The sequence below is a fragment of the Mustelus asterias genome, chromosome 25 (assembly GCF_964213995.1).
Source record: "Mustelus asterias chromosome 25, sMusAst1.hap1.1, whole genome shotgun sequence".
Lineage (NCBI taxonomy): Eukaryota > Metazoa > Chordata > Chondrichthyes > Carcharhiniformes > Triakidae > Mustelus > Mustelus asterias.
The window spans coordinates 23,487,016-23,503,699 of record NC_135825.1 but is presented as its reverse complement, the minus strand read 5'-3'; positions in this window follow the sequence as shown (position 1 = coordinate 23,503,699).

Sequence of the window (16,684 nt, the reverse complement as noted above, 5' to 3'; positions counted from 1 at the left end):
GCATCTTTCTAAATGGTCGTAAATCCCATCCCTAAGGACCTTTTCCATCAATTTACCAACCACCGAAGTAAGACTAACCGGTCTATAATTACCAGGGTCATTTCTATTCCCTTTCTTAAACAGAGGAACAACATTCGCCATTCTCCAGTCCTCTGGCACCATCCCCGTGGACAGCGAGGACCCAAAGATCAAAGCCAAAGGCTCTGCAATCTCATCCCTTGCCTCCCACAGAATCCTAGGATACATTTCATCAGGCCCAGGGGACTTATCGACCTTCAGTTTATTCAAAACTGCCAAGACATCCTCCCTCCGAACATCTATTTCCTCCAGCCTATTAGCCTGTAACACCTTCTCTTCCTCAAAAACATGGCCCCTCTCCTTGGTGAACACTGAAGAAAAGTATTCATTCATCACCTCGCCTATCTCTACTGACTCCATACACAAGTTCCCACTACTGTCCTTGACCGGCCCTAACCTCACCCTGGTCATTCTTTTATTCCTCACATAAGAGTAAAAACTCACACATCTCCATTTCACCATAAGTATGTCTGTGTTTCTTTCTCATTCTTTCATCTGGGGATTGTGAAACCAGCATCCACAAATTGGGCTCATTTCAGCAGCCAGTTTTCTAAATATTCACTGTTGTTGACTCTGCTCCTTGTTATCTAGGTTTGTCAATATCCACGGGTCAAATTTTAATCCGCTGTCGAGGGTCTGTAAATATCCATAGGTTTACCCTTCATTATAGCAATCTATATGCAGGAACACAACCGGAGGATATTTACAGAAACAAATTTCATATTTACTGCAATAAAAGAAGAACGGTATTGTGGGCCATCAAGGAACAATTCCCCAGATAGCTAAAAGTGCCAATCTTTTTCCTAATTAACATTTATAAGGGTACTGTTAGACTGAGGGAATTAATTAATATTTTATAAGTATGTACTGAAAGCCAAGTTCTACACCTTTAGGGAAAACAACTTGTTAAGAACTGAATCGAGTTGAAAAGCTGGTATGATTCTGTTAATGGGGGTGAGTGATACTAAGAGCTTAGGTCGTTCATTGGAGATCCTCTGATAAATAATTTCTCTCTCCCCGGCACTTGAGGCTCTCCTTCCATGTTTAATATAGCCTAATAGGACTGTAACCAAAGGGAAGAGCTTTCAGTAGCTGTGTGGTGTTCCACAGGTAATAGTAAATGTTTTACCTCGAACAACAAGTTTGCAAAATCCTTGAAAAGTGCAGCTATTGTGACATTTATTCCCCAACGCTTCAATTATAAGGTTGAGATCTGTGCTCAGATTCACCAATAACACCTCATTGGTTCACAACCTGACTGAAAAACCGGGCCTGGCATTGACTGCCCAGAGTCCAGAGTCATGGAAAACAACGGTGGCATTAGTGGGTTCAATACTATCGAGCTTTCTTTGTTTGAATCCATTTTAATTCATAAGGTGGATCATTAACTCTTGGGGATGGTCGGTAACCACAACTAAACAGAGGCTGAAATCATTCTACCTTGCTTAAATCAATGGTGAGATGTTTAGTGCAATTATAACACCCATTGTCAGGTTGAACACATCTAGTTGGCTTATCATACGTTTGAGTACTGTGACTTCGCAATAGACTTTGGGAACTGTGAAACTGCCCTCAGTTTTAACATAACCCTTGAGATTTTGCACGAGCAATCTAGAATTGTGGTCAAGTCCTGGAAGTTTCCTTTAATTTACTTTTCATTCTCTGTGCCAAGAGACAGATGTCCTACCCATCCCCCTGGCAGTGAATATAAACACTCTACAACGGTATGTTATAGCAAGCAGCTATCTGGATGTTCACTCTGCTGACTTCACGATTTGACTAGAAATGAGTAAATGGGAGTTGTGGCTATGACTGGCTGACAGAAGATAAGAGGAGAAGATGAGGAGAGCGAGACAGGAGAGAATGAGAGAGCCATCTTCCATTGTGTGTCTGTCATGGTAAAAGCATTTCAAACAGCATAGATGTTTCCAGACTTCAACCATTTAAAACTACTCCAATGTTGTGATGAAGTGCCTGATTTCCTTGTTCTGTGTAATTTGTATAGCTACCCTTTTGTTGAATGCAGAGATCAGCTGTCAGAACATATTCTAATCGATAAAAGCAAAATACTGCGGATGCTGGAATCTGAGACAAAAACAGAAAATGCTGGAAAATCTCAGCAGATCTGACAGCATCTGTGGCGAGAGAATGGAGCCAATGTTTTAAGTCTAGATGACCCTTGATGAAGGGTCATCCAGATTCGAAACAGTGGCTCTATTCTCTCCCCACAAATGCTGTCAGCCTGCTGAGATTTTCCAGCATTTTCTGTTGTTGTTTCTAATTAATACCCTGACAAGAAAAGTCATCATGAGCACCAAACAAATTTTTAACCCCTTTGCCTTAACTCTTTCTTAAGGAACTGTCTGGGATTTTCCATCCAGTGTACACACATAGAATCATAGAATTCCTATAGTGCAGAAGGAGGCCATTCAGCCCATTGAACCTGCACCGACAACAATCCCATCCAGGCCTTATCCCCGTAACCCCATGTCAGTTTACCCTGCTAATCTTCCTGACATTTAGGCCCGAATTTTACTGCCTTGCCCACCCCAAAATTGGAGCGGGCAAGGTTCGCAGAATGGCATAGGGTGTTGGCCTAGGGTGAGATCTTACGAGCCTCGGGTGGGCAAGGTCATAAAATACCAGCATAAGTGTCAATTTAGCATGGTCAATCAACCTGACCTGCACACCTTAGGAGACATTGAACTGTCTTGTATGAACCAGTTCAGGTTGTACTGGCATTTACGTTATCATGGTTAGAGCCATATAAACTCTTGAATGACTGTTGTTAAATCTCTCTTGTCAATTACAAAAGAATTCAATAAACAAAGTTGTATTTATTTACCTCAGCACCAGAGGGCCGGAATTCCCTTGATTTGACTTATGCCAAAATGACACCAAAATTGGCACCAATTTCTATGCCAATCTTGTCAATGGTAACCTACAGCAAAATTTCCTGAATATCTAATCTGTTTCTATCCAAAATATAAATCTATAATTACCCAAGTAGCAATCAACATGAACAACTGGAGGCCAAGGAAAATGGAGAACATATGCAATCTATTTTTTTCAAGCCCCTTCTGTTGGTGTTATGAAAATTAAAGTTTGAAGCCATCAAATGTCCATACATGGCATGTTTTTCTAACCCTTTCTAACTAGGAAAACTCGTCCCCTTACAGAGATTCTCCACTCTTGGTGCTGGTATGTTTAGACCAAGTGACCATTACTCAATAAGGCATGGTGGTAAGTGACAATCACCACAGAGTGAAGCTTGCATATCGTGTTGTACGCATGTGTCTGCTGCCATTCGAGGCGGTCACAGGTTTGAAAGGTGCTGTCTAAGGGCCCTTAGTAAGTTACTGCAGTGCAACTTGTAGATGGTACGCACTGCTGCTCCAGTGCATCAGGGGTGGACTGAGTGAATGTCTGAGGATGGGGTGCCAATCAAGCAGGCTGCTTTGTCCTCAATGGCATTGAGTTTCTTTCTTGAGCGCTGTTGGAGCTGCACCAATCCAGCTAAGTAGATGGTGGATGGGCTTTGGGGACTTATGAGGTGAATTACTCTCTGTAGAATTTCCAGCCTCTGACCTGCTCTTGTAACCACAGTATTTATATGGAGTCCAGTTCAGTTTCTGGTCAATGACAACCCCCAGGATGTTGATAGAAGGGACTCAGTGATGGTAATGCCATTGAATGTCAGGGGCAGATGGTTAGATTCTCTCTTGTTGGAGACAGGCATTGCCTGGCATCTGTGTAGTGTGCATCTATTATTTGCCACTCATCAGTCCAAGCCTGAATATTGTACAGGTTTTGCTGTAAATGAACATGGACGTCTTTCTGGAGGAACCAATACTGAGGAGGCTATCTTTACTTAAAACTAATTTGCACTAATCAAAACTAGTCTGTGTCTGCACCCTTTAAAGAGGCTGTGCATTGTGGTTGGTAATGCTGAGGACATTTCATGGAGGAAGTGAGACAGCAGTCCGACATTGAGGTAGTGGATTTTGGTTCCAGTGTTGGAAAGAATTGGCAATTTGTGCCCGAAAAGTGTACTAGGTGCACCAGTGGCACCCTGCACCCACGGGAAAACATGCAATCTGAGTGAAGGTGGGCACTCATTACCTTTACTTGTCTTTGGCAAAAGAGAATAAAATATACTTTTTGTGGTGAACCATCGTTGGTTCCCACTAGATTGTACTGAGCCAGGGTCTGGCCAGTACTACAAGTATGTATATATGTTGCTGTTGGGGTTAGGTTGTTCTACTTGTTGCTGTTGGGGTTAGGGTTGGGTTGTTGTATTAAAGTTATTGTGGTATATCCCAGTCGGGCTCCGCCTCCTGGGAGAGGTATAAAGGTCTCTGCTCTGTCTGGGACCCCTCAGTCTGGGATCGTGTATATAATTAGTAGCTGCCTTGTTACAGCAAATAAAAGCCTTTATTTCCTGAGCATCAAGCCTCGTGTGTGATAACGCGCATCAATTTTATTTGCTGTAAATAAACTCTCGTCGAAGAAAAAAAAAAGAGTATGGAGCAGATACTGAAGCCTGAACGCCTTACACTAGATCCACGTGCGGCGGGCGCCTCTAACACCTTCGACCACTGGTTGAAATGTTTTGAGGACTACCTGGCAGCCTCCGCAGCGGTCACCATAGATGATGACAGACTCCGGGTCCTCCATGCGAGGGTAAGCGACACTGTCTACCTCGCGATCCGTGCGGCCACCGACTACACAAAGGCCCTCGAGCTTCTTAAGAAGCGTTATATTAAACCGCCCAATGAAATACACGCTCGTTACCTCTTAGCCACTCGACGACGGCAGTCCGGCGAAACAATGGAGGAATACGCGAACGAGCTCCTACAGCTAGCCAGGGGCTGTAACTGCAAAGCAGTGTCGGCAGAGCAGAATATGAACGACCTCGCTCGAGATGCGTTTGTGGCGGGAGTCGGATCATCGTACATCCGACTCAAACTACTGGAGAAAGGTAACCTTGACCTCACCCAGGCAATAGAACTAGCGGAGATGCTGGAGATGGCCTCCAAAAGCCTAGTATTGTATCCTGAAGACCACGTGGAGACATCGTGGCAGGAGCAGTCGCCAATCCCTCCTCGTCCTTCGGGTTCGAAATGCTGTGTAATGGCGTGCTCACACTCGGGCCAGACGACGGCAGCAGCTCCAGGCGGCCCGCGGTGTTACTTCTGTGGGGGAGCGAAGCATACTCAGCAACGGTGTCCCGCTAAAGCTGTGTTGTGCTCCGCCTGCGGTAAGAAGGGGCACTATTCGAAAGTGTGCCAATCTAAACCTGCTTCTCGGAACAGCAGTGCGGCCTGCGATTCCTCAGAGCCCGGTTCTTCGTCGTTGACATCGTCGAGGGTTTCGTCCACGTGCGAGGCCAGGACGACACCATTACGGTCGACGGAGTCGGAGATGTGTGACCACCAGGGGTCGCTGAGTTTGGCGCCTTCACCCACGTGTGACCTATGGGAGCGGCCACGTTGGTCGGCACCGACCGCGAACGACCAGCAGGGGTCATCCTCGTCGATTTCAGCTGCCTACAGTGGCGCTCATGAACCAACGGTGGCGTCGATCATCCTGGACCAGGCCAAGCCTCATAGACTTGACAAGTCTATGATGGACATTCAGGTAAACGACCACTTGATTTATTGTCTGACAGCGGGAGCACTGAGAGTTTTATCCACCCAGACGCAGTGAAGCGGTGTGGACTCCGGATTCAACCTGTCAAACAGACAATTTCTATGGCATCAAGGTCCCGGTCTGTCACCGTGCTAGGGACTTGCGTGGTAACTTTAACGGTGCAAGGCACAGTTTACGAGCGTTTCAAGCTCCTGGTGTTGCCGCACCTTTGCGCGCCAATACTTCTCGGACTAAACTTCATGGTCCACTTGAGGAGTGTAATCCTACAGTACGGTGGGCCACTCCCTTCTCTTTCAGTGGGAGAACTGCAGCCTCCAAATTGCCCAACACGCCCCGCCTGTAGCCTCTCGACGCTGAAGATCACCACACCCTCCCTGTTCCAGAATCTTGTGCCAGGCTGCAAGCCCATTGCGACTAAGAGTAGGCATTACAGCGCTGAGGATCGGATCTTCATTCGATCTGAAGTTCAGCGGCTCCTCAAGGAAAGGATCATACAACCTAGCGCTAGTCCGTGGAGAGCGCAGGTCGTGGTGGTCAAGAGTGGGAACAAACCCCGGATGGTCATTGACTATAGTCAGACCATTAATAGATACACGCAGCTGGATGCGTATCCCCTCCCGCGCATATCTGACATGGTCAATCAGATTGCGCAGTACCGGGTGTTCTCCACCATAGACCTCAAGTCTGCCTACCACCAACTCCCCATTCGCCCAGAGGACCGACAATACACGGCTTTTGAGGCGGATGGTCGCTTGTATCATTTTCTCAGGGTTCCCTTTGGTGTCACCAATGGGGTCTCGGTCTTCCAGCGTGCTATGGACCGAATGGTGGACCAGAACGGGCTGCGGGCTACCTTCCCGTACCTGGATAACGTCACCATCTGCGGCCATGGCCAGCAGGACCACGACACAAATCTCCTGAATTTCCTACGCACTGCATCTCGCCTGAACCTGACCTACAACAGGGAGAAGTGTGTGTATCGTACGCGCCGTTTAGCCATCCTCGGATACGTGGTGGAAAACGGGGTCATTGGCCCTGATCCAGACCGTATGCGCCCCCTCTCTGAACTTCCCCTGCCCACGAGTGCAAAAGCACTGAGAAGATGCTTAGGCGTCTTCTCTTATTATGCACAGTGGGTTCCCAATTATGCGGACAAAGCCCGTCCGCTCATTAAGTCCACTTCTTTTCCCCTAACACCAGAGGCCCGATTGGCCTTTGATAAATTAAAAGCCGACATCGCGAAAGCTACGATGCACGCGGTTGATGAGTCCATCCCCTTTCAGGTGGAGAGCGATGCATCTGATTTTGCCCTGGCCACCACACTTAACCAGGCGGGCAGGCCCGTCGCCTTTTTTTCCCGCACCCTCCAAGGCCCCGAAATTCGGCATTCAGCGGTGGAAAAGGAGGCCCAGGCCATTGTGGAGGCCGTCAGGCACTGGCGCCATTACTTGGCGGGAAAACGGTTCACCCTGATCACGGACCAGCGGTCTGTGGCGTTCATGTTTAATAACACGCTGAGGGGCAAGATCAAGAACGACAGGATCTTGCGGTGGAGAATTGAACTCTCCACCTATAACTATGATATCATGTATCGTCCAGGGAAACTCAATGAGCCCTCGGATGCCCTCTCGCGTGGAACATGCGCCAGTATACAGGAGGACCGTTTGCAGGCTCTCCATAATGACCTATGCCATCCTGGGGTCACTCGGCTCTACCACTTTATAAAAGCCCGCAATCTGCCCTACTCGGTGGAGGACGTCAGGTCCATAACAAGAAGCTGTCGGGTATGCGCGGAATGCAAACCGCACTTTTACCGACCTGACCGGGCACAATTAGTCAAGGCCACTCGTCCCTTCGAGAGACTGAGTGTCGATTTTAAGGGCCCCCTTCCCTCAACAGATCGGAATGTATACTTCTTCAACATCAGTGATGAGTACTCTAGATTCCCTTTTGTTATTCCCTGCTCTGATACATCCGCTGCCACGGTTATCAAGGCATTCTGTGATGTCTTTACCCTGTTCGGGTATCCCAGCTACATTCACAGCGATAGGGGCTCGTCGTTCATGAGCGATGACTTGAGGCAATACCTGCTCTCATACGGGATTGCTTCTAGTAGAACCACGAGCTACAACCCGAGGGGTAACGTACAGGTGGAACATGAGAATGCTACAGTCTGGAAGGCTGTCTTACTGGCGTTGAAGTCAAAAAGCCTTCCAGTCTCCCGTTGGCAAGAGGTGCTCCCTGATGCGCTCCATTCCATACGCTCACTCCTGTGTACGGCAACCAACGCTACTCCCCATGAGAGGATGTTTTCATTCCCTCGGAAGTCTTCCTCTGGGACCTCATTACCCTCTTGGTTGACGTACTCAGGACCTGTCCTCCTGCGGCGACATGTAAGGGCCCGCAAGTCCGACCCGTTGGTCGAACAGATCCATCTCCTCCACGCCAACCCTCAGTATGCCTATGTGGCATACCCTGACGGGCGAGAGGACACGGTCTCGATCCGAGACCTGGCGCCAGCAGGGGACGTGGAAACCCCTGTCGCTCCCATACCCCCTGTTACAAAGGCCATAACTCTTGTTTCCCCTCCGGACACGGCGCGGGCAGCATCGGGACCATTACTTAACCCTTTTACTCCCGTGTACAGCTTGCCTGAGTCCAGAGGATGGTCGCCACTTCAGGGCGTGTCGGAACTCCATGGATTACCATCACCTCAGGGTCAACCAGCCCGTGAGTCTGTGGAGGAACAGTTGGACATCGCCTTGGGGAGAACGCCACTGCAAGTGCCTACTCCGGTGTCATCGCCGGTATTGAGGAGGTCACAACGACGGTGCGGTCCCCCTGACCGTCTGAACTTATAGACTGATGACAAATTATTCTGTTTTTGTACCCCGCCGGCCTTTGTCTTCAAAGGAGGGGTGAATGTGGTGAACCATCGTTGGTTCCCACTAGATAGTACTGAGCCAGGGTCTGGCCAGTACTACAAGTATGTATATATGTTGCTGTTGGGGTTAGGGATGGGTTGTTCTACTTGTTGCTGTTGGGGTTAGGGTTGGGCTATTACACCTTGTATTAGAGTTATTGTGGTACATCCCAGTCGGGCTCCGCCTCCTGGGAGAGGTATAAAGGTCTCTGCTCTGTCTGGGACCCCTCAGTCTGGGATCGTGTATATAATTAGTAGCTGCCTTGTTACAGCAAATAAAAGCCTTTATTTCCTGAGCATCAAGCCTCGTGTGTGATAACGTGCATCACTTTTCTGCATCAGTGACAGGCAAATTGGGAGACGTTGCAAATATGACAAACTGGTTAGATGCATTGGCCATGCTAAGTTCTCCCTCAGTGTACCCGAACAGGAGTGTGGCGACTAGAGGAGTTTCACAGTAGCTTCATTGCAGTATTAATGTAAGCCTATGTGTGACACTAAAAAAAACTTTTTAAAAAAAACTTTGTGCCACCATGCTGGCCATGAATTGAATGCTCAGACTTTATGGATCCTGGGCTGCTAGATGTAGGCTGCCTCCATTAAGCTGGTGGTCTCTGCATGTTTTGGGGACCTACTTTCCAGCCAGCAAAATGTGGGGAACCTAATATAAAATGGTGAGCAGGAAATAGAGAAGAAGGTGTTAGGAATTTGAGAGTGACCCAGCAAAAGAGTCAGGGATTTTCACAGTAGCTTCATTGCGGTGTTAATGTCAGCCTACTTGTGACACTAATAAATAAACTTAAACTTAAAATGTTAATTGATGTCATGATTTGTCATTATATTGCCCAGGACCTCACCAATATGGCATTCAGTGTGACTCACCTCAAACGTGTATATGTGTGACACCATTTTGAAGGTCTAAGGCCACCTGTGGAACCAAAATATGGGCACAAATGATCCCAATTTAACATACCAAAAATATAATTAATGAATAGATAGGGTCAATTCATGAAAAAAAACAGCAACAGAGATCACAAAGACAGTTCAGCCACACAAATAATTTAGGAATAACTGCCTGCTGGTCACAAATTCACAGTTCAGCTCTGAGATTGAAATAAATTGGTTTCATTTATTTAGGTAGCTGACAATTTAACAGCATTAGTTAGATAGGCCGCCTATTGAACAGAGTAGAGTTATGTTTCTAGGTTGCAATGTTTGCAGAATTTTTATCATCTTGTTCTTTGTTTTCCCTGTCTTCCTCGAGACTGATGGTGTTAACCTGCTGAGTCATGAGGGTGATGAACCTCCAATGGTAGAAATGTCATCCATCCCTCTTGGATCCTCTGTTCCTGAGTAAATTCACTTTCCTTGCCTGTAGCTGTATTTGGGTCAGTCGACTTAAATCTCACTTCCCTTGAACTTTGAGGGAGCTGGGCATCTAAGTGACACGCACATGAACCAGCCCGTATCTAGCTGATATGACTGTAGAATCTTAAATTCTGCAACCTTTCTCTCTGTCTATTGGAGATGCCCTTTCTTTCCATTGAAACACAGCTTGTGGCTTCCTGCCTGAATGTTTATGAAGTTCAGACTTAAAATTTTCACTGGATGTTACATGTAGTCAGTTGAATTTTATTGTGTAAAAATAATTTTATATTTGAGGCAGAGTTCTAATGCAGCGTCAGAATCGAAGGTGGGAGACAAAAAGTAGAGAATGTGATTTAACTGAAATGTGGCAAGGTCACATTGGAATTCAAACACAGAGGAAAAGGGAGGGTTTTTTTTTGCTCTTTCATGGCACGTGAGCAACACCGGAAAGGCCAGCACTTGTTGCCCATCGATAATTGCGCTTGAACATTTCAGAGGGCAGTTAATAGTCAACCACATTGCAGTGTGTATGGAGTCGAACATAGGCCAGACTGGGTAAGGATGGCAGATATTAGTAAACCAGATGGATTTTTACAACAAGCAATGATAGTTGTCATGGTCACCATTACTGAGACTGGCTTTATATTCAGGATTTATTAATTGAATTTAAAATCCACCAGCTGTCGTGGTGGGAAAACCAACAATGGAATTTAGCTCCAGTGCAGCCATGTTTGGGTGCCAAGACAAGCAGTATGTTCAACCTGCTGCCCTGGATCACTTGCAAGCACACAGCTCTAAAAATCCAGAGGGTGCAGATACAAGGTGCTTGGCAAAAGAACCAGAGGTAACACGAATAAAGGTTTTTATACACAATAAATGGTCAGGAATTGAAATGCGCTTTCTGGTAGGACAGACGGTACATAGTTAATAGTGGACTTCAAAAGGGAATTGGATGAAGAGGCAAAGGAGAAACGTTGAAGTGAGATATGGGGTGACAGTTCGAGAGAGAGACTGATTGGATTGAAAGAGCTGCTGCAGACTTGATCGGCCGAATGTTATGCCATAAACATAGCAAATTTATGGTACAGCAGGAGGCCATTTGGCCCATTACGCCTGTGCCTGCTGATTATCAAGCCTAATGCAACTTTCCAGCTTTTCATCCATAATAGCGGAGGTAGTGGCGTAGTGTCACTGGACACAGAAACTCAGGGTAATTCTCTGTGGACCCGGGTTCGAATCCCACCATGGCAGATGGTGAAATCTGAATCAATAAAAATCTGGAATTGAAAGTCTAATGAAACCATTGTCGATTGTCGTAAAGAAAAACCCATCTGGTTTACTCATATCCTTTAGGGAAGAAAATCTGTCATCCTTGCCTGGTCTGGCCTACATGTGATTCCAGCAATGGGTTGATTCTTAAATACTCTCTGGCGGCACGGTAGCACAGTGGTTAGCACTGCTGCTTCACAGCTCCAGGGACCTGGGTTCGATTCCCGGCTCGGGTCACTGCCTGTGTGGAGTTTGCACATTCTCCTCGTGTCTGCGTGGGTTTCCTCCGGGTGCTCCGGTTTCCTCCCACAGTCCAAAGATGTGCGGGTTAGGTTGATTGGCCGTGCTAAAATTGCCCTTAGTGTCCTGGGATGCGTAGGTTAGAGTGATTAGTGGGTAAATATGTAGGGATATGGGGATAGGGCCTGGGTGGGATTGTGGTCGGTGCAGACTCAATGGGCCAAATGGCCTCTTTCTGTACTGTAGGGTTTCTATGATTTCTATGATGAAATGGTCAAGCAAGCCACTCGGTTCAAGGGCAATTGGGGATAGGCAAAAAATGCTGGCCCAGTCAGCAACACACACGTCCAATGAATTAATTTTTTAAAAGCCCCATAGAAACATAGAAAATAGAAGCTGGAGTAGGCCATTCGGCCCTTCGAACTGGCCCTGCCATTCATTATGGTCATTTCAGATCATCCAGCTCAATAACCTGTTCCTGCTTTCCCCCCCATATCCAGAGAACCATAGAATCCATACAGTGCGGATGAAGGCCATTTGGCCCATCAAAACCACACCAACTCTCTGAAAGAGCACCTTTACTCAGGCCCACCCCCAAGGCCGATATCTATAACCCCGTGCATTTACCATGTCTAATCCTACACATCTTTGGACATTGAGGAGCAACCTAGCATGGCCAATCCACCTAACCTGCACATCATTGGACTTAGATTCCTTTGATCCCTTTAGCCCCAAGAGCTATATCTAACTCCTTCTTGAAAACATACAATATTTTGGCTTCAACTGCTTTCTGTGGTAGAGCATTCCACAGGTTTATCACTCTCCGGGTGTAGAAATTTCTCCTAGAGAAAAAATTCTCTGTGACGCCAGCCGGCCCAAAATATATCTGGATTAATGTGTCACGCAAAAGCTGTCCTCAGCTGAAGAAGACCTGGGGCTGCCTGTGTAGTTTGGGATAGAGGCTGCAAGCAACAGTGGACCCTGTAATACCACAGCATTGAGCAGGCGAACATCTATAAGGTGGATCTTCTGATTTTGGTTCCATTGAGGAGGTCCCTCTCCAGAAACACCATGTTCCTGGAGATTTTCCTTCTTCAGTGGTGGATAAATGATGTCTGGTGAATTTTCAAAATGGCAGCCGGGTATGATGGTGGGTTGTGCACCATCAAGCCTGCCCCACCATGGAATACAACGCAAAACCCCCGGAAGCATAATTGATTATGCTGGGGACAGAAGGTGTAACGTGATCTCCCACCAGAGGAACACTCTACCCCCACGCCCCGCCATGGGGCCTAGTCTCAGAATGGAGAACTCTACCTGATTTTCCATGAAGAAATATATTCTATTTGCCCTTGTTTAATCCATGCCTCACCAAGTGACAACTTATACTGTCCCTCAGAATTTCTTCCAATACTTTGCCCACCACCAAAGTTAGGCTGATTGGTCTTTATTACTCAGTGTATCCATCCTTCCTTTTTTAAACAACAGTACAATGATTGCAGTTTTCTGGCATCAGCTTGTAGCCAGAGAGGATTGGAAAATGACGGTCATATTCTCTGGCCAGAATTCTACAGCCGTTCACGCCAGTGGGATTCCCGCCGGCAGCGCACCCCCGCCCGTGGGTTTCCCACCAGTGTGGGGTGACGTCAATGGGAATTCCCATTGACTGTGGCAGGACCAGAGACTCCCATCGCTAGCAAACAACGTGCCACCTCCCACCGGTGGAAAACACGCGGCTGGGGGGCCCAAACAATTTCACCCTCTATTTCTTCCCTTGCTTCTGGTGCCTCAATCACACATAAATTCACGAGAACAAGACTATCATTGTGCGGATCCAAGCAGGACAGGTACGCGGGGATGCTGGAGGCCATGAAGCCACAAGGGGTCGGGTGGATGCGTAAGAGAGACCCTCTGGCCAACTCCTCAAAAGAACAAAGAAAATTACAGCACAGGAACAAGCACTTCGGCCCTCCAAGCCTGCACCGACCATGCTGCCCGACTTAACTAAAACCCCATACGCTTCCGGGGACCATATCCCTCTATTCCCATCTCATTCATGTACTTGTCAAGACGTCCCTTGAAAGTCACGACCGTATCCGCTTCCACTACCTCCCCCGGCAACGAGTTCCAGGCACCCACTACTCTCTGTGTAGAAATTCTGCATCGTATGTCTCTTTTAAAACTTGCCCCTCGCACCTTAAACCTATGCCCCCTTGTAATTGACTCTTCCACCCTGGGAAAAAGCTTCTGACTATCCACTCTGTCCATGCCTCTCATAATCTTGTAGACTTCTATCAGGTCTCCCTTCAACCTCCGTCGCTCCAGTGAGAACAAACCAAGTTTCGCCAACCTCTCCTCATAGCTAATGCCCTCCTTACCAGGCAACATCCTGGTAAATCTTTTCTGTAGCCTCTCCAAAGCCTCCACATCCTTCTGGTAGTGTGGCAACCAGAATTGAACACTATATTCCAAGTGCGGCCTACCTAAGGTTCTATAAAGCGGCAACATGACTTGCCAATTTTTAAACTCAATGCCCCGGCTGATGAAGGCAAGCATGCCATATGCCTTCTTGACAACTTTCTCCACCTGCATTGCCACTTTCAGTGACCTGTGTACCTGTACACCCAGATCCCATTGTCTATCAATACTCCTAAGGGTTCTGCCATTTACTGTATATTTCCCATCTGTATTAGACCTTCCAAAATGTATTACCTCACATTTGTCCGGATTAAACTCCATCCGCCATCTCTCCGCCCAAGTCTCCAACTGATCTATATCCTGCTGTATCCTCTGATGGTCCTTATCGCTATCCGCAAATCCACCAACCTTTGTGTCATCCACAAACTTACTAATCAATCCAGTTACATTTTCCTCCAGATCATTTATATATATTACAAACAGCAAAGGTCCCAGCACTGATCCCTGAGGAACACCACTTGTCACAGCCCTCCATTAAGAAACGTACCCTTCCACTGCTGACCTCTGTCTTCTTTGACCGAGCCAGTTTTGTATCCACCTTGCTAGCTCACCTCTGACCCCATGCGACTTCACCTTCTGCACCAGTCTGCCATGAGGGACCTTGTCAAAAGCCTTACTGAAGTCCATGTAGACAACATCCACTGCCCTACCCACATCAATCATCTTCGTCACTTCCTCGGAAAACTCGATCAAGTTCGTGAGACACGACCTCCCCTTCACAAAACCTCGTTGACAACTGGCCAGTGCTGTGACCCCCTCCGTGGCACATGCAAATCTTCCCCTCTGACAGGGAAGCCGGTGCCGGGTTCAAATCATTTCGATGCAAGCGGGTACCATCTAATGGCGGGCACGCACACACACACATGTTCACTCAGTGTCTAACTGTGGTGGTGCCCTTGATGTCCAAAGATCTGCGGGTTAGGTTGGTTGGCCATGATAAATTGCCCCTTAATATCAGAGGGATTAGGGGGTAAATATGTGGTGTTACAGGGATAGGACCTGGATGGGATTGTTGTCGGTACAGGCTGAATGGGCCAAGTGGCCTCCTCCTGCACTGTAGATTCTATGATTCTATGCTTCATCTCTTAACAGTGTGGGGTAAATTTAACCTGGACCTTGCCCACCACTGATGTTAAATTGAGTAGCCAGTGTTGAGTAGAATGTCCTTGCACTCTATCTTGAATAAAGATATTACACTTGTTCCTTCAGCTCTCTAGCACCTCCTTGCACCTCGGGAAGATTGATGTAGGCCCATCCGCTACCTCCACCCCCACTTCCTTAAAAGCCAGAGCTGCAAGCCATACAGACCAGGGGCGGGATTTTCCAGCCGCGTTCACCCCAAAACAGGAAAATCCTGTCCGAGGTCAACGGACCTTTGCATGGTCCACCCCCTGCCCACTACGATTCCTGTGGTGGGCGGGACGGGAAAATTACAATCCAGGTGTCTTTGCACTTTATGTATAGCCTGCCTTTCCAATACATCCTCCCGCTCAATTTTCACCCCATCTATTACCTCTACCACTTTTGCTTCTATTGGTATTTTGTCAGCATCCTCATCCTTAGTAAACACTGATATAAAGTACTGTACATAATTATACAAGTATTCTAGCCTTGCCGTGCATTGGAACATACATAGGCACAATGCTCAAAATGGGGCCCACCCTATGTTCTTACAACTGCTTATTATTTACATTACAATCGAAGATTTTTGGGTTCTTTTTTCAGTTAACTACCACTCTATTCCCAAATTTTCTGTTTGCCTGTTTTACTTTCCTCTTCACTTCCCCTCTCAACTTACTGTAATAGACCTGTTTCTCACTTTAAGAATGCAGTTGGCATGCATCATACACCCTCATGTCGTTTAGCTCCCTCATCATCCAAGCACACTGACTTTGCGTCCCCCTTCCTTTTTGCCCTGGTCGGAATGTACCGAGTTTGTAACTGAAACTTCTCCTCTTTAAAGACCACCCTATACGCCATTTTGTTGGTCTTTTCTTCCATTTTACCCCGTCTCGATCCCCTCTATCCCATTGAAGTTAGCCCTCCCATTACTAATCTAAACGTTATGAAAAAAGCATCGTAGCTGTGAGGGACAGCTCGGTGGATAGGATATTGGTATGTAGATAGGCTGGAAAATTGGGCGGGGATCCTGGATTCAGGATTCAATCCTGGACCGGGGAGCGGCGCGGGCTTGGAGGGCCGAAGGGCCTGTTCCTGTGCTGTATTGTTCTTTGTTCTTTGTTATGATCGTGCTTACCCAAATGTTTCCTCACTGACACTTGGTCCACCTTATTTTTCAGCACCAGATCCAACAATGTCTGCTTCCTTGTTGGATTGAGGACATATAAGTTCATAAGATATAGGAGCAGAATTAGGCCATTCGGCCCATCAAGTCTGCTCCACCATTCGATCATGGCTGATACCTCTTTTTGTGTCGATCATGGCTGATATGCTCCTCATCCCCATTTTCCTACCTTTTCCCCATAACCCTTCAACCCATTACCAATTAAAAATCTGTCTGAATCCTCCTTAAATTTACTCACTGTCCCAGCCACTATTGATATTGATCAAGGAGGGTTTCCTGAACACATTTTAACAATTCCTCCACTTCCCTTTATTCTAACATTATTCCTGTTGAAAATATTGTGACCCTGGAGGGTGTTTTTAATTACTGCC